Raw genomic sequence first — 23,362 nt, forward strand, 5'->3', positions numbered from 1 at the left:
GGGCTGCGACGGATGCTTGGCACGAGCTGTTTGTCCTGCGCCACTGACAGTCCTGCACTGGGCTGTCGGGATACTGGAGGAGCAGGGAACTGGCAGGGAAGCTGCTCTGTGACGTCTGAAGCAAGATGGTGGGGAGGAGGGGGCTGAGGACGATGCTCCACTATACACTGTACAGTAGCGCCGGCCTCGTCAGAGCTAGCACTGCACCAACAGGATGTCAGGAGGAGTTCATAGTACACAGTGAAACTGCACAATAAAGCTCTTCAGGGTGGGGGATACTTTAAAGAAGTGCACCATGATCAGGCAAATTTAGGACGCCGTAAGTGTCCGTATATATGAACGAGCAAGCACAAGCAGAAACGTTTAAAGACACGTACAAACAAGCCCGTGAGTGGTGCTCGCGCGTGCACTCTGTTAGGAATGCAGCTGCCATTGTGCTCGTCGCTGCAGGCAAAAGTGAAAGCGACCGCGCTAATTGGAAACCTGATCCACAACAGATGGCACCGTGCGCCGCTGCTTGCTCCCGCAAGCTGTAGGCCGTGGGAGTAAACATTTATTGAAAAAGGTGGGGCATGCACCCGCCTTTGGCCAATTGCGTGCTTTCATTTTTTAAAGCCACACGCAAAGGCCAATACAATGTGTGGAAAATCTAAAGCCACACGCACAAGTATTCTGAAAGTATGGAGCGATTCCAAGAGGCCCTCCCCTAGTGCAGCGCATGCGCGCTGCGCTAGGCTCAACCTAAAAAAGGAAAGAAAACGAAAGCAGGAGAAAGAGAAAAGAAGAGGATGAAAAAAGTGACAACAAAATGTAAAGACTGAGAAGAAATTAAAAGAGCAGTTGAAGAGAGAAACGAAATCGAGAAAGAAAGAAAGTATAGCAAGAGAGAGTGTTGCAGGGATTCTGCTCAGAAACAGAGATATGCTTGGTACCATAGAACATCAGTAGTTAGGGACTGAGTCGCCATACCACATCAATACCATGAGCCCAAGTCCAACTAGCTATAGTGTCCCACTTGCCCTCCTATTCATAACCAGAGGAACAAGTGAATTGACACTCCCAAACACAATACTCCCGATCCTCTCAGGGATCGCGGTGACAGGACACTCCCTTTCGCTCACACACTCATACTCGTTCACAACAAGACAAGAAAGAGACACAAATGAAGTTTGAAATGTTTATTCAATCTATCGTGCTCTGAAATGCAGTATATGTGTCACAATTAGAAAACAACTGCCTAGCAAAAATACTTTAAGCTTTGTCAATATGCCATATATTACGAAAAGCCTTGTCATATTATTAGGCAGAATAGCCTAACCCCCCCCCCCCCCCCTTCTACAGAAGCAAACTGATTATATAGCAAAGATCTCTGGGATTAGTAGCGGACCCCGTACCTTAACATACACAGATGCATGTATTACATCTCAGATACTGCTGTGATCTTCTCTCAGGAAATAGCGATCTCTCTCTGTGTATTACCTTGTTGCGCATACCTACATGACAAGGTTCACATGTTCATAAACAACAGCTGCATTTCTGTGTTGTGTCTAGGTGCAAGTGCTTGATCAGACCAAAATAACAAGGGACATTGTTGTTTGACCTTGTCTACTGTTCAGACTAAATTCCAGGAAAGAATGGAACAAGAAAACAACTGCAGGTTCGGTGTAAAAATAATATTTGTCACAGAAGCAAACATGAGTATGTAGTAACGTGTGAAAAGCAAATACGGCCTGTGTTGTGCACGGCGAGGCTAATATAGGGAAAACTACAATGGGCCCTGTATGAAACACATGACACTCTCCCCTTGGTCAGGAAGGAAGCAGGTAAGGGAATGATAGAAACCAAGAATCAAGCAAACTCAAGCAGATGTGCTATAAATCAATCGTTTTTCAGGATTCAATTAATGACAATTTTGAAAAACAAACATTTACAAATAAAGCATATCAGAGGGATCCAGTTATGTATGCAGCAATGGTAGAGGCAAAGGACTTTATGATGGCGTCCCTATCCACGTAGATAGCCAAATCGGTGGCCCAGTTCATAAGTTCCAACGAACAGACATGATCCTCTGCTCCAACAGATGCAGATACTATCACCGGGCAACCTGAGCCAATGCACAATAACTACCATTGGCTATTTGCTCTAAATTTGGATTTTGTAGAGGTCACATAAGCAAGGAACAGTCCTGATAATGGGTCACCAAGGTACTCATCAGCAGTTCAAGATCCCACCAGCAGGCGTCTGTAGAGCCAGGCATATGTCTAGTGCCCATTGAAAAGGGCACCAGATTCAGTGAAATACAGGTTGCACGTAGGTGAAGTAAGCACAGCGGAAAGTTGGACATCAATCACCATCCAACACCTGTACTGGAATTATGCCAAAGAGCTGAAGCATGCACTCACGTTAGTGCTGGAGAGATGCCCGTTCCGGGCGGCCTCAGAAGGAGCATCCATTCTGGAACAGCAAGAATAAAATGAGAATTCCGCAGTTGAGGAACAGCAGTATGGGAAACCCACTGAACACACTGGACAAAGTGTATAAAAGCTGGTATTACTCCGTAGACAGTTTGAAAATATGTGACGAGGCCAGAGCCTACAAGTTTAAAAGAATTGTCTACACCCATGGTATTGGAAACATTAAATATTCGATGAATCAATACCACGAAATGCAGGGGAAGATTTGTATTCAACAATCACTGTATTTCTACAGTAGTTCTGGCCACCTGCAATTCGAAGGGAAGATGTAAGAGCTACTTCTTCTTGAAACAATAATGCTTTAAGTCTGCTTAGCATGTTGAAATCTGCCTTCAAAGTCGGAATGGAAGGCCACAACAAGCTATCTACCACTCCATGCAGAGGAGGAAACAGGATGTTGTTGCAACAAGTGACAAACTGGGAAACAAACACAATGGGCATCATTAGGATGGCGGGTGGACTTAGTCCGCCAGCCATCCTGACGGAAAACGGGACCGCCCACCATAAGTGCGGTGGTCCCTTGGGGGGAGATTAGGATGAGCCCGCCACACTGGCGGGCGCATCACGCATTTTTAACATTGTGGCAGGCGGTGCTTTCAGCCTGCATACAAATATGAATGGCGATGTCTAGCAGACACTGCCACCATATTAAAACCTTTTCCGCCCGGTTAACTTGTCGACCGGGCAGAAAAGCGACAGACAGTCTTCCCGTCCACCGCGGTATCCCCTGCCATACTAATATAGCGGGGGGAAATGGGTGGCGGGCGGGGAAGGATGTAGGGCGGATCGCACCGCCATGCGGGCGGTGGCGATCCGCCCTACATCCTAATGGACCCCATTATATTGGAATCTCGCTTGCATACCACAACAGTCCTGGTTATTAAGAATGAGATAGCTTCCATTTGAAAGTATGGTTATGAAGGGAAGAATTGCGGGCACTGGTGATCCTTTTAAATAACAAGCCAAATTAGTTGCTGAAACATAACAAGCGCCGTGGATTTTTACATGTGAATGATCAGCAATGGAGTCACACTCCTCCACCGTAAGAAAAACTTCTCTATCAGCATGTTCACAGTGATAGGTGAACAGCATGGACCATAACTCATGGATGAAGCTACGGCCAAGGTGTTCATATCTAACTATCGTAAAATGTTTCATGCACGCTGTAAACTGAAATGTCAATCTGGGCAGGGAGATGACTCCATGTATTAACCATACTGCTGAAGGAGTTTTGGCTACAGTGAATGGAACTTTTTCTAATGTCTCTAAATGGAACATGGTATAGGTTGCTTCCTTCATAGCCAATGATTGTTGTGCGTGCATTAAATTAAAAGCCAGAAACAAAGCGGTACAATTCAAATAACACCAAGGAACGCGTCCATTTTTGAGTCTTTGAAGTATCCAACTGAACTGCATAATAGATCTGAGCTGACTGACCATGATACAATGTTTACGTATCATTCTGTACAGTATCAGGAACATGTGACACAATGCTGTTCAAATTATAAATATGAGATGATAACGTATTAATACTGTTGTCTACTTTAGCAAGTACTTTATCCAAATTATCTGGAACAATTCGTCTCAAGCGCATAGCAGCCTCAATTTGTGATAATTTCCAAATTTCATTAAAGGCTGCAGAACCTTTTTGAACAAGGTGACTTGGGACCTAATAAAAAAAATCAGATAGTTTCATGTCCTCGGATAGGAGAGAAAGATGATGTTTAACTGCAGGCAGTGTGGAGTGTTCTAACCACTGCTGGCATAGTTTACCCACTGAATAGGTGGCAGTAGTGTTTGAATGGGTTGACTGAGTACCGTGGGTCTGGTTTCCTAGATATGACAGAATATCGACCTGCAAGAATATCGCCAACAAAAATATCGACATGCAGGTAAGAAATATCGTTTTACTGAATATCGAAGTTAATAATATCGTTTGAAAAAATATCGTTGTTTATAATATCAACATTTTTATAGTGTCTTAATATATGTGTTAAAAGTATAGCTTAGTTTTTAATGCATGTTTGAATTTTTTAGAAATAATTTATTTTATGTTAATTAATTTTTGCGTATTTTAGTTCCGTAGAGGGTTGTGGGTTTATAGGGGAATAGGATGGGAAGTAATTTAATTATAATATATTTATTATAATTTTTTATAGAAGTTATTAATTTTTTTAAAAATAAAATATTGCATTTTAGTTAAGTAGCGGGTTGTGGGTTTATAGGGGAATAGGGTGGAAAGTATTTTAATTGAAATTAATTAAATAATTGTATTAATTACTATTTTTGTATTTAATAATTTATATTGTCAATTGTGTTAATTTGTTATTAATTCATTATTAATTGGATATTAATGATTAATAATTCAATGGTAAATATGTTAATTGTGTAATTTTTTTAGGAGCGGGTTGTGGTTGATAGGGGAGTAGGGTGGGAAGTAATTTAATTGTAATACATTTTTTATTAATTTTTATATATAATATTTATTTAAAGTTATTTTATAGTGTTAATTGTGTGAACGAATTGATTGTTGATGGTTTTTTAATTTCTTGTTAATTGTTAGTAGTTCATTAATTAATTATGTTAATTGTGTACTATTTAACAATATTGGTGGTGTCGTTTATAGGGGAATATGATGGGAGGTAAATTATTTTTGAAAAATTAATTATTTGGTAATTTATATTAATTATTTTGCAGGAGTGGGAAACTTAAATTATTCCCCTCTGCTCTCCAACACTTTCCCACTGTTGTATTTGCTGGTGTGGGAATAGTAAATTATTCCCCTACACTATCCAACACTTTCCATACTGTTACACTTGGTGGAGTGGGAATAGTAAATTATTCCCACCCTCTATACAACACTTTCCCTACAGTTGCACTCGCTGGAGTAAGAATAGTAATTTTTAGTCACTCACTATCCAATACTTTCCCTACTGTTGCACTCACTGGAGTGGGAATAGTAATTTTTACCCACCCGCTATCCAACACTTTCCCTACTGTTGCACTTGCTGGAGTGGGAATTTAAATGTTTACCTCCCCACTATCCAACACTTTCCCTACTGTTGCAATTACTGGAGTGGGAATAGTAATTTTTACCCCTCTGCTGTCCAACACTTTCCCTACTGTTACATTAGTTGGAGTGGGAATGGTAATTTTTACCCACCCGCTATCCAACACTTTTACTACTGGTGCACTCAGTGGAGTGGGAATAGTAATTTTTACCCACCCGCTATCCAACACTTTCCCTACTGTTGCAATTACTGGAGTGGGAATAGTAATTTTAACCCCTCTGCTATCCAACACTTTCTCTACTGTTACACTCCGTGGAGTGAGAATAGTAAATTATTACCCTCGGCTATCCAACACTTTCCCCACTACTGCAATTGCTGGAGTGGGAATAGTAATTTTATCCCCTACGCTATCCAACATTTTGTTTACTGTTATAGTTAATGTAGTGTAATTTTTTACCAATAATTATTAATTTAAATATTTTTATTTATTATATATATTTTTTATTTTTATATTTATATGACAGGTTTATGTATATATATATTTTAATTTTTAATATGTTTCTAACATTGTATAATTAAATAAAATATTTTTTTATTAATAATATTAAGTTAATATATACAAAGAAATTAAATATGTAGGTTTCATTTTTTTAATATTACATATTATTTATTATTTTAAAAATGTTTAAATAATTCTAACTATGGGCCCCATTAGGATGGCGGCCGAACACCCAAGCGGTGCTGGGACCGACCGCCAGCGGTGCGGCGGTCCCGCACCGCTGATTAGAATGCGACCACCACCCTCACAGTTGCATCCTGTATACCTAACATTGCACCGCAATGCCAAAATGGCATGTTGCACTATGCCATGCACAACGTGGCAGGCACCGCTCGGTGCCTGCCACCTTGTGCGTGGCAATGTAGGAGGGTACCATAGGTACCCTCCAAGTGCAGCTCCCATGCCCCCACCCCCTCGGGGGCCCGCAACGGGCCCCCAAAGCATTTTCCCCTGGCATTTCCCGCCATGGAAAGGCCTTGTAAACAGGACATAATAATATGAATGGCGGTGCCTGGAGTTCCGCTCGGTCGGCAATCGTGACGATTCCCGACCGGCGGAAAAGCGGCGGACGGACTTTCCATCCGCTGCGGTACCCCCGCCATGCTAATGTGGCGGGGGGTAAATGTGGTTGTGATGGCGGGCGGATTGCCACCGTCGCCGCCATCATAACGACCCCCTATGTTTTTATTAATTATATTTAGTATTTAGATAATTTTACATTATTTTTAAGACATTTAAAAAAAACGATATTTTATACAACGATATTTTAAACAACGAAATTATGGTTTCGATATTTTTGTACTTACCTAAAGATAGGATGTCAATATTCTGTCCATCGATATTCTAGACTCGATAATCTTGTAGGTCGATATTGGGTCTGTCGATATTCTGTCAGTGATCCCTGTAAAAGATGTGTATTCATTTGTTTGCATTTGTGAACTTCCCGATGGTGAAGTTGGACCATGTTCCCACTGTGTGTAATTATAATGGGGACGGTGCCACTTGCTCTATGGAAAAAATTATGTCCATAATGGTGGTAGCAGACTATCTCAGCATAGTTTGTGGAATTATGATATAAATCTTCTGAATCAAACACAGCATAATATTGCAATTCAGAAAGCATTGAATTCACAGTATCATCATCCTTATCATCTGATTCTAACCCCGGTACTATTAAATCACCGATAGACATTTTGAACATTAGGAATCTGTAGGGCTCTGTAGGACCATATATATCAAATGGAACTTTATCCTATACAATCCCAACAGTCACTGGAACAGCTGAAATGTTGACATGGGACAAGTCTCTTTTCATTTTGTGTGAAGAGGAATGAGGAGCCAGCACCCCGTCGACCAGTTCTGTAACAGAAGGCAATGGCCCTTGATGAGCAGAAAAAAGACAGTCATAAAACCAATCCACATGAATAAAAGAACCAAAGAAAAGATGATCCAATTGTATATCCAAGGAGGAACGGTGCGTTAAAACCGAGGAATGAAGACACAAATCTGTGCTGGTGGTGAATGCAGAACCGAAGACTCTGATGAGCTGTCTGATGAGAAATGCCCTTGATCTATATAGTACCCTGAGGAACTCAAATGGAAAAGAGGTGGCTGCCATTCAGCAGTAGGATTTGAAAAATACATCGCAGAAGGAGTTTCCAACCACGGATCAGTGTAAACAACATCCATTGTAGAAGATGGAGAGGTAGAAACAGGAACCAAATAAACAGAAAGCTCGACCTCCCCCACCTGCATCTGGGGAGAAGCTGCAACGGTGGTGCTCATGGGCTGCAAATGAAAGTCTTGTGAAGGACCACTTCTCGGCATACTATGGAGTATCGGCCATATTGTGTAGCTTGACATGTTCAATGGAAACAAAGCAATTTTCTATATGTCCTGGAAGTAGTGGTAAAATTACAGTTCTTGTACCCTGAATGCCAAGGACTGAAACAAGAGCACAATACATGAGGCCGAATTACTTCTTGAGGGCTACTTTTCTGCAAACCAGGTCCCCAATATTGGGAAGCCAAACGGAAGCAGCAATATGAGTCGCTGGACTCGTAGAGCGATGTGCAGGCCATTGTTTGCGAGCTAGCTCATTAAAGCACTTTTGTAGATCCTGCAAGACAGTGCAGTGGTCATGTACATCAAGGGGCCGATTCCGATCCTGTATTGTTTTTTCCCGTACGACTCGTATCCGTATTTTTTTCCGTACGAATCGTACAAGTCCCGTCCGACCCGTGAAGTACGATTCGTACGGGAAAAGTTGTACGAGACGTACCCGGACACTTTTCCGTACGAATCGTAAAAATGCAGTCCGACCGTACTAGTACGATCCGGACCGGCTTTCCGAGTTACGATTTGTATGGAAAACGTCCGTCCCATACACGGGGAATGGCTTGTACATATGCAATGTCTGTGTACGCACCGTACAGTAGCAATGTCTGTGTACGCACCGTGCAGTAGCAATGTCGGTGTACGCACCGTACATAAGCGATGGCGGTGTACGCACCGTACATAGCAATAGGGGTGTAAGCACCGTACATAGCGATGGCGGTGTACGCACCGTACATAAGCGATGGCGGTGTACGCACCGTACATAAGCGATGGCGGTGTACGCACCGTACATAGCAATAGGGGTGTAAGCACCGTACATAGCGATGGCGGTGTACGCACCGTACATAAGCGATGGCGGTGTACGCACCTTACATAAGCGATGGCGGTGTACGCACCATACATAGCAATAGGGGTGTAAGCACCGTACATAGCGATGGCGGTGTACGCACCGTACATAAGCGATGGCGGTGTACGCACCGTACATAAGCGATGGCGGTGTACGCACCGTACATAGCAATGGTGGTGTACGCACCGTACATAGCAATGGCGGTGTACGCACCGTACATAGCAATGGGGGTGTAAGCACCGTACATAGCGATGGCGGTGTACGCACCGTACATAAGCGATGGCGGTGTACGCACCGTACATAAGCGATGGCGGTGTACGCACCGTACATAGCAATGGCGGTGTACGCACTGTACATAGCAATGGCGGTGTACGCACCGTATATAGCAATGGTGGTGTACGCACCGTACATAAGCAATGGCGGTGTACGCACCGTACATAAGCGATGGCGGTGTACGCACCGTACATAGCAATGGGGGTGTAAGCACCGTAAATAGCAATGGGGGTGTACGCACCGTACATAGCAATGGGGGTGTACGCACCGTACATAGCGATGGGGGTGTTCGCACCATACATAAGCGATGGCGGTGTACGCACCGTACATAGCGATGGCGGTGTACGCACCGTACATAGCGATGGCGGGGTACGCACCGTACATAGCGATGGCGGTGTACGCACCGTACATAAGCGATGGCGGTGTACGCACCGTACATAAGCGATGGCGGTGTACGCACCGTACATAAGCGATGGTGGTGTGCGCACCGTACATAGCAATGGGGGTGTACGCACCGTACATAGCGATGGGGGTGTACGCACCGTACATAAGCAATGGCGTTGTACGCACCGTACATAGCGATGGTGGTGTACGCACCGTACATAAGCGATGGTGGTGTACGCACCGTATATAGCAATGGCGGTGTACGCACCGTACATAGCAATGGCGGTGTACGCACCGTACATAGCAATGGCGGTATACGCACCGTACATAAGCGATGGCGGTGTACGCACCGTACATAAGCGATGGCGGTGTACGCACCGTACATAGCAATGGGGTGTATGCACCGGACATAAGCAATGGCGTTGTACGCAGCGTACATAGCAATGGCGGTGTACGCACCGTACATACACAACGCATGGGATGTGTGTCTGTTCGACTCGTACCCCTGTACCGTACTGAACCACGGACACTGTAAAACAGCACAAGGAGGGTCTATTCGACTCGCACAACACCACAAAACACGTCTACACTGCACAAAAAATGGAAAGGACTGACCTGGACACATCCAAACAGGCAAACAGAGGGGCAAACTCACAACCACCCCTTATAACACACCCACCAAAAATTCAAATTGAGCCACACCCACAAATGGACCAATAAAAAGGGCCCACACACACACAAACCATGAGCCTTTGCAACAGACTCACTGCAGCTACAGAGCACAACAACAGCACCCATCCACCTTAACATGTACACCTTCACACAACCTCCTTCACACATACCCCCTCTACACATTCACACCCACACCGTCACATTCAGACCCACACACCCACAACCATCCACACCCTCACCCTACACCATGCCCACAGACAAGAATCCAAAGTTCACAAGGGAGGAGCTGGAGGTCCTTGTCAATGAAGTCATCAGAGTCGAGACACAGATGTTTCGAACATTGGTCAGACAGACCAGCATAGCTGAAAAATCACGCCTGTGGCAGAGGATTGTTGATAGGGTGAATGCTGTTGCACCCATCAGAAGGACCAGGAATGAATGCCAAGCCAGGTGGTACGATCTACGGAGGGCGGTCAAGCGCAAAATGAATGAGGACTACGCCCAGAGCAACATCACTGGAGGTGGTGCGCCCCGCAGACCAGTACATTACCATCCCTGGAAGGAGAAGGTGATGGCCATGCTTCCGCCGGTGGGAGTACATGGGGGCAGATTTATGAGGCCCTTGCGCCTCATTTACGCCGCCGTTGCGTCACTTTTGTGACGCAGCAGCGGCGCAAATCCTGCGCCATGCTGCGGGGTATTTACAACGTGACGCATCTGGGAGATGCCTCACGTTGTAAAGTCCTGCGCCAGCAGTAGGCGTACCTGTGCAGGGGGGGGCGTTCCGTCGCAGGAACGCCTCCTAAAAGTGGCTGAGTGAAATCTACAAGATTTCACTCAGTCACTTTTGAGCCCATGCTGCGTCAAAACCCTGCGCCTGCTTGAAGCAGGCGTAAGGATTGACGCAGCATTGTGAAGATAGGTCCCCCCAAAGCATTGCTGGAGCTGCGTAGCGCTTGCGACGCAACTCCAGCAATGCGCCACTTTTACGGCACAGATGCGTCACGCATCTGTGCCGTTTTTGCCCCATGGTGCGCCGCATTGTAAATGCGGCGCATCCATGGTGGCGGAGCTGTGGCGCACGATAACTGGCGCATCCCTGCTGATATGCAGGCGTGCGCCAGTTATTATAAATCTGCCCCATGGACTCCAAGGAGTTGCAGAGCCTGGTGAGTACACAAACAACTTACGTAACATGGGGGTAATGGCATCCACACCCCAACTACACAAAATGCACGCAACTACCCCCAAGCCATCACCGGCCAGAACCACAGTCAAAACCTACGCTAATGCCAATAACATGTGTATGCCCCATTGAGAAAGCAAGGCCATGCTATGTCCCATGCTACATGAAGCACCAACCCAAGAATGGATGTGCGGTATGCTGGGAGGGTGCGTGGAACAAAATGCATGTTTGAATCATAAATCAGACACAATTGCCCTCATCTCATATGGCCCAGCTACATACCCATGCACCATGCGCAATGCACAGGGATTGGGAAAGTACTGACAAGATAGCTCACACTTGGCCCTGGTGTAGGCAGCACAAAGCCCTCCTGTGACCAGTGCAAACACAAACACCAAGACAACAAGGTCAGATATCTAGGACAGGAACTCACACTCACTGTCATGGCAGCATGCTCCATGGGGGGACAGCTACATCACCTGGGAGCCCCAGGGCCAAATCACACTACACCCACCAGCAGGCCCTGTCACACACACCCCTTACACAAGCAGACACCACCAGGACAGGCAATGGATTTACCCACTGTCACAATGGACATGCAACACAAGACCAATACATAGCCGAAGAAGCATCCAAGCCACAAATCGACATGTCAAAGAAGCAGGAGAACATATCAATCTGTCCCCCGCAACATACCCATCCACAAGGGAACATTGAGGAGAATGCTAGGCACATACAACTACCTGGAGGAACAGTGCCAACTTGAATGTGTATGAAACATGCATGTTGCATGAAACAGCATTAACATTGTCTGTCTCTCACACACAGGGCAACGTGATGAATATCCCCCCAACAATGGGGGGGGAAGAATCACAGTCACAGGCTCGGGAGGAACCTGATCCCACCGGCAGCGACGCCTCTCAACACTCCGCGGATGACCCCGACCGACCTGGACCCACTGGTGTCCAAGCCCCTGCAGAACCTGGTTCAGGAACATCTGTGCCAACCACCAGCCCCATTCCTGCCACATCCCAGGAGACACCGAGGAGCCCTGCCCGCAGTGAACAACTGAGCCAATCTGACCAGGAGGGACAGGGTGCGGCGGGCACCCAGGAGGAGGCAGACAACAACGCCACTGCCATCCCTCAGGGGTCCCGTAGACCAGATGTGCCCACAACGGCAGGCCAGGCTCGTGTGGGCAGGACTGGTGGGAGTGGAGGACGGCGGAGGCGAGAACCTGACCAGACAGCTGAAGGGACCGGTATGTCACACATACACAACATCATGGAGGCATACCGGTGTGACACCAGGGAGTTCAGCCAGGTAGTGGTGACCCTCACAGAGATCAAGAACCAGCAGGCCGAGCAACACACCAGTCAACAAGAACACCAAGAACGGATGGAGGCAAGACTGGCTGAGGGACATAAGCCATTCACTCCGTCGGATCGCCGACAACATGGGCAACCGTTCCTGTGCCACCAGGCGCAGACCACCACCAGCCACAGGGAGGGAGGAGGAGGAGGATTCGTCCGACGGAGCGTCCCAAGCATCGTCAAGGCCTGCATCTGTGGGTCCCACGAGGAAGGTGGGTCGTCCACGGAAAAGACCATGAGAGGCAGCGGCCCATCCACATCTCCCAGGTCACCTGGCCTGGCACCTGGCCTTCATGTGCGACAGCATCACCTCATTGACTGACATCATCTGCCACTTGGACTTGCTGGTCACAGTCTGACCAATGATGCCAAACACTATGGTCTGGACTCTGATGACTTCAAATTCCAAGGATCCCATCTCCCCCTGTGAACTTTGGATTCTATGGTCCCTGCATAGCACCTTTTTCTGTGCACAAATCACGCCCCAGAGTTATAAATAAAAAATTAAGACATTACATTTTATGTTGCAGTCATTTAGCATGAGTCCACAACATACGTGTGAGGATGTGTCGAAGTATGCCTGAGTGTGGAACAAACTCCAGCCATCCATACACTTGGATCTGAGTCCGGTCGAGGACACACATGGGTCACAATGTTTCACAAAATACAGACATGGAGCCCGATACTCAACCGTGATGGCCTCAAGCTGGTGAGGGGTTGCTTGCAATACTGCTCAGACAGACCAATTTGGAAGAGTATTATGAAGGTGTAGAGGTCATGGGTCATGTTGAGGTGCCCGGGGAGGGAGTCCCAGGTCTGTTTGGCGAGATGTGAGAGCTATCTCCTGCATGCAGTTTTTATGTGGATGTGATGAATGGTGGCCAGGGCAAGGTGGGCTGCATGGAGTTGGGCCAACGGGGTGTTGGATGACAGACATCCAAGGTCGGTGTTGGGTCTGGGGTTGTGGACTGCCTCCTTAGTGTGGTTGAGGAGTCTGAAGGTGATCCTGCAGCACACAGTGAGCCATTGTACCTATCTCAGGTGGACGGTGATGTGGCTGGGGCGGGGGATGTTGCAGATGAGGTGTGCGGATGCACCCTGGATGTGGACAACTTCGCCTGCAGTTTTGCTGTTGTTCTCCGTAGAGGCCGGTGCTGTAGTTGAGCCTGCTGGTGTCGTGGACCAGGGGGACGGTCTGTCTTGCCTTGGAGTGGATCCATCTGTGGGTCATTTGCTGCATGTGGAGGGTGTTGCAGCATGAGGTACAGATGGTGGTGAGTAGCATGGTAATTGTGAGCGATGGGTCCATGATGAACACCAGCTTGCGTGCGTGGCCACTGGGTGCTGGTGCGGTGCACAGACCAGTGGGACACAATGAGTTGACCTAGCTGTAAGGGGACAATCCTCAGATGATGACCTCTGTCCTGTCCAAGTCCAGGTGGCTGATGTTCAGCCATTCCTCAACGGATCTCATGCCTTCTTGAAGTTTGGCAATGACTGGGTCTTTGGTGAGTTTGAGGAGCAGCTGGGTGTCAATGGCATACGAGATGATGATGAGGTCGTGTGCGCATGTGATGGTGGAGAGGGGGGTCATGGAGACATTGAAGATCGTCACGCTGAGAGAAGAGCCCTGTGGCATGGGCCAGATGACCCCAGTGTACTACATGTTGCAGGGTGGAGGCAGACTCCCTGGACCTTGCTGGTGAGCGACTTTCTGATTTAACCCTGGGCCCTCCTCTGGATACCAGTGTTGGAGATGTGTGAGCTGACAGTGTGGTAGTACATGGTGTAGAATGCCATTGAGTGGTCAAGGGTGGTGGCCTCACCATTGTTGAGCATGGCAAAGTTGTCGTTAGTGGTGGCAATGCTGACGGTTGCAGTGGTGTGATTACTGTGGAAGATGGTCCGGTGCCGGTTGCCTGGAGATGGTTGCATGGAGGAAAATTGTCATTTGCTTGTTGAGTGTCTTCCTGATGACATTTGCTGGGTAGGGAAGCAGTGTGATGTACCAGGAGATCCAGCGGTACTGCCGTCCATTGTTTAAGAAGGGCCTGGGTCTCTGCATGCCTCCTGCACCCATTGAATGTGGCAAACTCAAAGGAGACATTCAGGATGCGCTGGACGTGGGCTTCAAGGATGTGGAATGATGTGGTTTAGATGTTGTGTGGGAAGGGGCCTGATGGAGAGCCAGAGTGTATGTTGCACATGAGCCAGGTTGTGTCATTGCTGCTGATGGGAGTCCATAACCTGATGGGGGTTTGTCCTGCGGATAATAGTGCTGTCTGCCTCTGGGTGCCAAGGCTGTCGTGTATGCCCATGAGCTTGCAGTGGTACAAAGTTGCAAGGGATGTGATCTGCCTTGCAAGGGTGTGGTGTCTTGGATGGAGATCTGCTGTCAGTTCACTCACAATGCTGATGAGCTCCTTGATGTTGTGTGTTTGGGTGTCTCGGCACTATCTGAAGGATCTCCACTTGTCCTTGCTGATGATATGGTGATGGCTGTGTGTGGTGTTTACTAGGGCGGTAAGGCAAATGATGCTTCTTTGTGTTGCAAGGTTTGCACAAGAGTCCGGCTAAGTCTGTAGGAGTCCAGTAAGTCTGCCTTGTCCCAGGTGCCTTAACTGTTGTTGTGCTTCACAGGAAAGTCCGTCAATGTGGCAAGATTGTTGGATCAGTTGCTGATCCAGTGCGTGAGGTTGCAGGGTGTGACGGGGGTGTTGTTTTGAGTGTCCCACACAGCTTGTCTGTGGTGACTTACATCAAGCATCTTTGGGGGATCGGTAGCGGGGTGTGGGGCAGTGTGTTGCTTGTCGGAGATGTGAATTCAAATGTTGATGGACCAATGATGGATGGTGGGGTGGTTGCCCTCCAGCAAGAAGTTACTGGCCCCCAGCCACATGTAGCCCGTGGAGGTGAGGGCGTGCGTGCAGATGTACGTGTTGATGGCTTAGCGGAATAGTGGATGTAGGCCTGCAGATCTGTAGAGGAGTGTTACACTGAGGGTTGCCATGGAGTTGCTGAAAACCCGGATTTGTGACTCTGAGGGTGTACTTGTGAATAAATAACAATTCATCCCCCGGGATTGGTGTTGCCGTCCCTGCGGGTGATCTTGTATCCGTCTGAGATGGCAATGAAGACGTCATGTGCTGAGGATGCTTTTGTCCAGGTTACAGTCATGAAGGTGATGTGTGGGGCTGTTGTGTTGAGGAGGTAACAGAGTCCAATGGCGTGCTGGTGGACGGACCGGGTGTGGAGTAGGATGCACATTACCTGGTTGTTCTGACAGTGTCTTGTAGGCTGGGCAGCACAGTGAAGGCAGTTGGAGTGGCACACTCAGCATGCAAAGGTGTCGTGTGTGTGCTTAGGGGTTGCCTGATAGCAGGAGGATGATTGTCACGATGACATTGCTTGGAGAGTGGCTGCAGCATGAGCCTGTTGTGTGACGTGGGTCATGCAAAGACTAGAGGGTCGTGCACTGTGCATGTTGCAGCCGCAGACGTTCCTGCCTTTGGCACAGCGCTGGGGCTACAGTGGCACAGAAAAGCTGCTGCCTGCATTTCGAATGGGTGGAAGGGGAAGGGCAGAGCATTTTTGAGGCGTGGGGGTTGCAGAATCAGGGCACTCGGTGGGGCGGTGCCGCAGGTGAGGCAGCAGCAGGCGGAAGGGGTTAGAAATTAGGCAAAAAGTAGCACACAAAGACAAGGTCTGAAAGGCACAGTGCAACAGGTGTATGTAAAGGAAGAAGTGTCAGGTTACTCATGGGTCACTACGAGAAAATGTATGAACAATCACCATAAATTACAGCCACTGGATCAGGCAACAAAATGCGGAGATGCGCAAAGGAGACACACCATCAGCAGGCATTCACGTCCTGTTGTGGGGAACAACCTGCACAAATACATACCCAACCAGGTACTTCATGCACAATAGAGATCATTAGCCATAAAGCACTGCATGCATGTTGCCAAAGTACACATACACACAGATGCTCAATCTTTGACAATTATGCCATAGATGACGCATGCAAACTGTCAAGAGAGCTGCAGTGAAAGAGATGAGGCACTTTGGATTGTGCTGAACACCTTTATTCCACATACACACACAAAGGGATATGCATCCATATTAACAGACTCACAGGCCAGTTGAGAGAACATGTGGGACATACGCTGGACACCCCCTTCACAACACGGATGATGTAAATCCCAATGAACTGGCACACAAGTTAAGGGGATGAGCCAAACACATCCTGCTGCACACGGAGAGGCTGCAATTCCCCATGGAGCCTGTTGTTGTGATGTCCCCCACTATGTCCACCCGTAGCATCTGCAATGTTTCAGAGGCAAGGTTTACACAAATTGATGCCTTCATCAGACGCCACACTCCACTACAGATGACTGTCAAGAAGGGTGACTATCATGTCATGGGAGTGATGCTACATGTTATATGCTCCATGGTGAGAAGACATGTATGCATGGTACCACAACATGCACAGAAACAGTCCCCACACATTCCAAACCCGTACCACCACAAAAAATCCTTGCTGCAAACCTTACCAAGACTGACCTTTCCACATGTCCGTGCATAAAATGCTGATTCAGCAGACGTTGTAATCCTCATAAGGAATAGCAGGAGGACAACAATGACACGAGCAGACAACAGGCGCAAAATACCTGGGAATGACAGACACACAAGAAGTCACCTAAAACAATTATCACCACACACATGGACATTTTACCAAACATGAACTATGTTTGACACATGTAAATTGCAAAGAACACATATCCAAGTCACTTTGCATTCAGTCAGCTGGACACACACATTGCAACACATGCCACTCAATGCTACAAGCTTGCACACTCATACCCAGTGACTCACCATTATGAGAAGAAGTTGTGTATGAGCTGACTCCGGATATCATCCTCCTCCTCCTCATCACTAGCCTCGTGAGAAAGCCCTTGATCCTCCACAGGTGGATGTTCCTGCTCATCCGGATCCAGGATTAGTGGCACTACCTTCTCAACTGCCATGTGTTGTGCAGCATGCAGCACACGAGGAAGATTCGGCAGACCTTCTCCGGGGCATAAGGGAGGGACCCGCCTGTCTTGACCAGGCACCGGAATCGGCTCTTCAGGAGGTCAAACGTCCTCTAAATCACTCGCCTGGTCTGCCCGTGTGCATTGTTGTACCTGTGATCTGCAGTTGTTCTTGGGTTGCGGAGAGGTGTCATTAGCCATGGCATGTTGGGATATCCAGAGTCCCCTACATGGAAACATCATGTAAAAAAGTGGGTCAGGAGATGCCGTAAGAGCCAAAGATACCGCAACACACAGGACAAACAGAGTATACCCACCAACAAGACGTGCTCGTTCGTTGTGCAGCCGCAGCATCATTTGTGGCACCCTGCTATGCCTCATGATGTAGGCATCGTGTGCTGATCCTGGAAAACGTGCACAGACATGGAAAATCAGCATGTTAGCAAGACACACCACAAGGGCATTTATCGAGTGGTAATGTTTTCTATTGCGATAGACTTATCCCTGTGCCTGTGGTGGTACCAAAGCCACATGTGTACCATCAATGGACCCAATGATATGGGGCATCCCTCCCAAGGCATAGAAATCACCCTTGACATCTGTCAACTCCTCAGGAGTAGGAAATGTGATGAATTCATCAAGGTGCTCCAACATGGCTGCTAAAACATCACGCAGGACACGGCTGAACATTGTCTGTGACATGCCACCAACATCAGCTATGGTGAATTGAAACGTACCTGTGGCAAAAAAATGTAGGGCTGCCATCACCTCCATCTTTGGGGTCAGCGCAGTAGGATACCTGTGTCGCGGTTGGAGGTGTGGTGCCAGCCTGTCGGTCAAGTCCTCAATCAACTGTTGAGTGAATCTGTAACGTCGGATGCAGGCACGTTCCCTCATGGCACCCAAGTCTGGCATTGGTCTTGGGACAGGCAGTGCCCTGCAAGACATTGTTTGTAAGAATGAAGATTGAGAGTCTGCCAATATCAATGTCAATGAACATAGCACATGCTACACTGCTAATACACATCAGGTAACTGTGGAGTCGGGCGTGTGCAATACATACAGGATACATATGCCAGCTTGCTGGCACTCCTACAAAAAGCCAGATACACCTGTTGATTGTCAAGTCAACATGACATGCCCTGAAATGATTTGGGGGCCAGTCTGAGTGAAGAGCTACAGATATCACCGGAGTGACACACAACCACATAGCTGCATTGGAAGGATGTCATCTCATCCAGACAGCTGACTGAAAGGCACACGCACAGGTCACATGGAATGTCAAATGTACATATCAAACAGTGCGATGAAGGGGTACACGTGACAACACAAAGACACAGCCATTGAGACAACGCAGACATGTATGACTGGGAAAATATGATGTCCGATGCACACAGACCCTACAGCCGTGTGAATCCACATGGGGCATGGTGTGCGTAGATGTGTTCCATGTCCATCTCCACACAGACCCCTGTTGGATGCACCAACAGGAGATGCAGTTGACGGGACACTGACATCAAGCTCATGGGAACGCATGACACACACCTGACATAGTCCCAAAGGGGCACGCTGATCGTGACAGGTCAGTTGATAGAGTGTCCCTGTCCCTGGCATCAGGATACAGGTGCGGGTGTTGATGACTGTGCCATCCCACTGCTGCTGTGCATGACACAGTTGGACTACAGACACACATGTGGCAAGTGGCAAGGTGATGTGTGCCACATGGTGCCCCATCCCACATGACATGTGTCCAAAGGTAATCACACATCAATTGTGCAACTAGATGAGATGACTTGGGCAATATCACTGGCTAACACACCTAGGGCCTGCACATGAAAGTATGCAATGACAAGTACTTGATGGAGATCCTTGTGCGACTGGTAGCCCTCCATTCCTGGCATGTGTACGCCTGTATTACCATTATAAGCGTGTGAAATGCGTACCCGTACGTGTACGCACTAGTACACGTACGTGTACTACTATTGCGATCCCCTTACGGGTGCGCACTAGTAGTACACGTACGTGTACGCACTAGTATTACAGGTACGTGTACAACTCGTGCGTACCCGTAAGAATATCGCCCTAGTAGTACACATATGTGTACTACTAGTGCGTACCCGTAAGGGGATAGCAATAGTAGTACACGTACCTGTACGCACTAGTAGTACACATACGTGTACTTCTAGTGCGTACCCGTAAGGGGATCGCACTAGTAGTACATGTACGTGTACTACTAGTGCGTACCTGTAAGGGGATCGCAACAGTAGTACATGTACCTGTACGCACTAGTAGTACACGTACGTGTACAACTAGTACGATCCCCTTACGGGTACGCACTAGTAGTACACGTACTACTATTGCGATCCCCTTACGGGTACGCACTAGTAGTACACGTACTACTAGTGCGTACAGGTACGTGTACTACTAGTGCGATCCCCTTACGGGAACGCACTAGTACACGTACGTGTACTACTAGTGCATACCTGTAAGGGGATTGCAATAGTAGTACACGTAAGTGTACGCACTAGTAGTATACGTACGTGTATTACTAGTCCGTACCCATAAGGGGATCGCACTAGTAGTACATGTACGTGTACTACTAGTGTGTATACTAGTGCGTACCCGTAAGGGGATCACACTAGTAGTACACGTACCTGTACGCACTAGTAGTACATCAAGCTCATGTCAGCGCTTGGACGCCCTTGGGCAGCAGCCGCGCTATACAAATCCCTTTTTCATTTCATTTCATTCATTCGTACACGTACGTGTACTACTAGTGCGATCCCCTTACGGGTACGCACTGTACTACCGGTGCGTACCCGTAAGGGGATCGCAATAGTATTACACGTACGTGTACTACTAGTGCATACACATACGTGTGAAACGCACTGTACAACAGGTGCCGTAGGGGTACGTGAGAAACGCACAGTACCTGTGTGTGGATTTCAAAATGACATAGGGGACACATAAGGGACAAGTGTTAGGCCATTAATGCATGCTGGTTGTACTGAGGTGATTCAGTGGTCCCCCCGTAAGGGGTCACAGCCCATTTTTATACACAGGTTTCTTTGGTTTCAAGGTGCATGGAAGGGGCGAACCAGATGCAACTGGTTCCTGAGCACTTTGTTTTGCTCAGCCCCTCTCCCTATTCACAGAACAGGCCAGGGACATCAGTCGCACCACAGGGGGAGGAGCCAGCACTCCCCACGCACCAGGAACTACCATGGACACATACATTCCCCATGCATTCCTATGGGAGGGCAGGTCAGTCTCACTAACTGTAACACAGAGCGCACTGTGTCAGTTTTTTACAAACATGTATCGTGCTTGTTGGACTTGGCCCTTCTGGCAGGTTCACCCCTAAAACTTTGTGCCTTTTAATGTGACCTGATGTTAGTTGTTTTAGGCCTCTAGGCGCTTTTACACTGTGTCCCAGTGGAAAGTGCGTGCGCTCTGTGTTACAGTTAGTGAGACTGACCTGCCCTCCCATAGGAATGCATGGGGAATGTATGTGTCCATGGTAGTTCCTGGTGCGTGGGGAGTGCAGGGTCGAGTTTGGTATGTGCGAACTCGTGAGATTGAATGCTGCGCGATGATGTGTGCGGCGTTAGAGTGTCTAGTGTAGAAGTGCCACTTCTAGAAGCTGGCACGTCTGTGGAATAAATGTGAAGTAACTGTCTGGCTTGTGATTGGCTGGTGTGCCTGGCTCCAGGAGTCAGGATGGGTCATCCCCGTTGGTGGGTGGAGAGATCTGCATGTTGATGAGTGGGAGGAGTACACCTGGGACCTGAATAGGGCTGGGCTTTCCCCACACAATGCTGGCTCCTCCCCCTGTGGTGCGACTGATGTCCCTGGCCTGTTCTGTGAATAGGGAGAGGGGCTGAGCAAAACAAAGTGCTCAGGAACCAGTTGCATCTGGTTCACCCCTTCCATGCACCTTGAAACCAAAGAAACCTGTGTATAAAAATTTACTGTGACCCCATGTTAAATGTTCTTCTGATCCTAATTGGAGGGGGGGGCCTGCTGCTGCTGCTGGGCGCCAGGAGAGACCGCCACTGGGGACTGCCTCCCTGCCTGGAGGGCCCTGTGAGCTGGCCCCTGGGCCCAACCCTGGCCCCCCTGCCTCCTGAAAGACTTTTCCTGGACTCTCTAACTCCAGCGCCTGGGAAGTGCTATGGCTTGGTGATCGCTTGACTTTTCAGCCTGGAAAGTGCTTTATTCCTGTCCTGAGGAGCGCCTTCGTGGGGAACAGCAGCACTGAACTGCGATAATTTCCGAGGGAATCCCGACGTAGGGATTTGTGCCTTTTGAGCGGGAGCCCACCCCGCACTATTGCCGCCTTGAAGATTTACCTATCGTAAAGCGGGTGCCCACCCCGCATTGCGGTGCTCTTGCGGGTGCCTACCCCGCTTATTTCATTATATTTTACTTAAACGAAGGCAGGAGCCCACCCCGCGCTTCGGTGAGAGAAGAAGGAAAAATCACCGCTGCAGCCCGGTCCGGACAGGAAGCCAGGCAACCTGTGTGAGGACGTGGGCGGAGCTTAACCAGGAAGCGGACGGGAGCCTACCCCGCACTCCTGTGATCGCTTCGCGAGGAAGCAGACGGGAGCCTACCCCACGCTTCTGAGGAGGAGAAGCCGGAAGCTGACGGGAGCCCACCCCGCGCTCCGGCACGAAGAGCAGAAGACACCCGAAGACGCGTCCAGGCGGGAGCCCACCCCGCGCTGGACGGTGTGCGGAGGTGTGCAGCAGTGGCTGGCGGGGCTCCCGTGCCACGAGGGAGAGCCCCGCGCCTACACCGGAGGAGGCGTACCCGCCCCCGCGCTCACCTAGTTGGTGCCTGCTTCGGGGCACATTGTCGGTGCTCGCAGCTGCCCCACTTGTCAGAGGGCAGCTGCAACACGTGAGCACAGTTTTGGACTCCCTTTTTTTGAGTCTGAGAACGGGACTCCAACGTTTAGAACTAGTTCATCCCCAGTGGGGGCCCAACAGGCACCGGGAGTGCCAGGCTTCCTTGGTGCATGTTCCCCAGCTGCCCTGCGAGAGCGCAGGCAGCTGCAACGAGGGGGCCATTTGATATTTAGCAGTCCCTGAGTGGGACTTGGGGGCATTTGTCATTAAGAGTCCCAGAGAGGGGCTCAGGAGGCACACTAGTGCCCAGGCTCATTTTCCCAGCTGCCCAGCACTTAGTGGGCAGCTGCAACGTTTAGGTTGTGCCCCTGTGCGCTTTTACTTACGCTGTCTGCGCAGCCCAGCCCTGACATTTTGGACAAAGGGCGTTTGAGCCCCTGAGAGGCCAAGTTGGCCTGGGGACAGTTTTCCTGTGTTGTACCCTCACCTAGGGTACATGGTTATTTTTACCTGTGTACATTTGCGCAATTTGCATTGCCTTTATGCTATTTTTTTATTCCTAACTGTGTCTATGCATTGGAGACTGTTTTCCTAGTATAGGTTATGCTAGTGAGTTCAGGGTTCCCTGCGTGCTATATGCCTAAGGTGTTTAGGATTGCGTACTTACCTTTTACCAGTGGTTACTGGTTGTGCGCTACATTTATTATTTGTTCTACATTTCTACAGTTACAATTGGTGATTTGTGCTAATTCTGACCGTGGTCCATGTGGCCCTGTCTTGTGTAAATAGTCCCCTGTAAATTCTGCCGGTGCCAGTTGGCACAGTGTAAATTGTGTGAATATTATCTAATGTGTTTTGGTA

The 23,362-nt window shown here is 48.4% G+C and overlaps 1 protein-coding gene across 1 annotated transcript in view; it reads right to left on the reverse strand.

Moving 5' to 3' along the window:
* The window catches only part of LOC146871228 (uncharacterized), a 250,280-nt gene that overhangs the window by 188,396 nt on the left and 38,522 nt on the right, over positions 1-23,362 (reverse strand). The gene's annotated exons all lie outside the window — the stretch shown is intronic.

Source organism: Triturus cristatus, chromosome 1_1, assembly GCF_964204655.1.
Source record: "Triturus cristatus chromosome 1_1, aTriCri1.1, whole genome shotgun sequence".
NCBI lineage: Eukaryota > Metazoa > Chordata > Amphibia > Caudata > Salamandridae > Triturus > Triturus cristatus.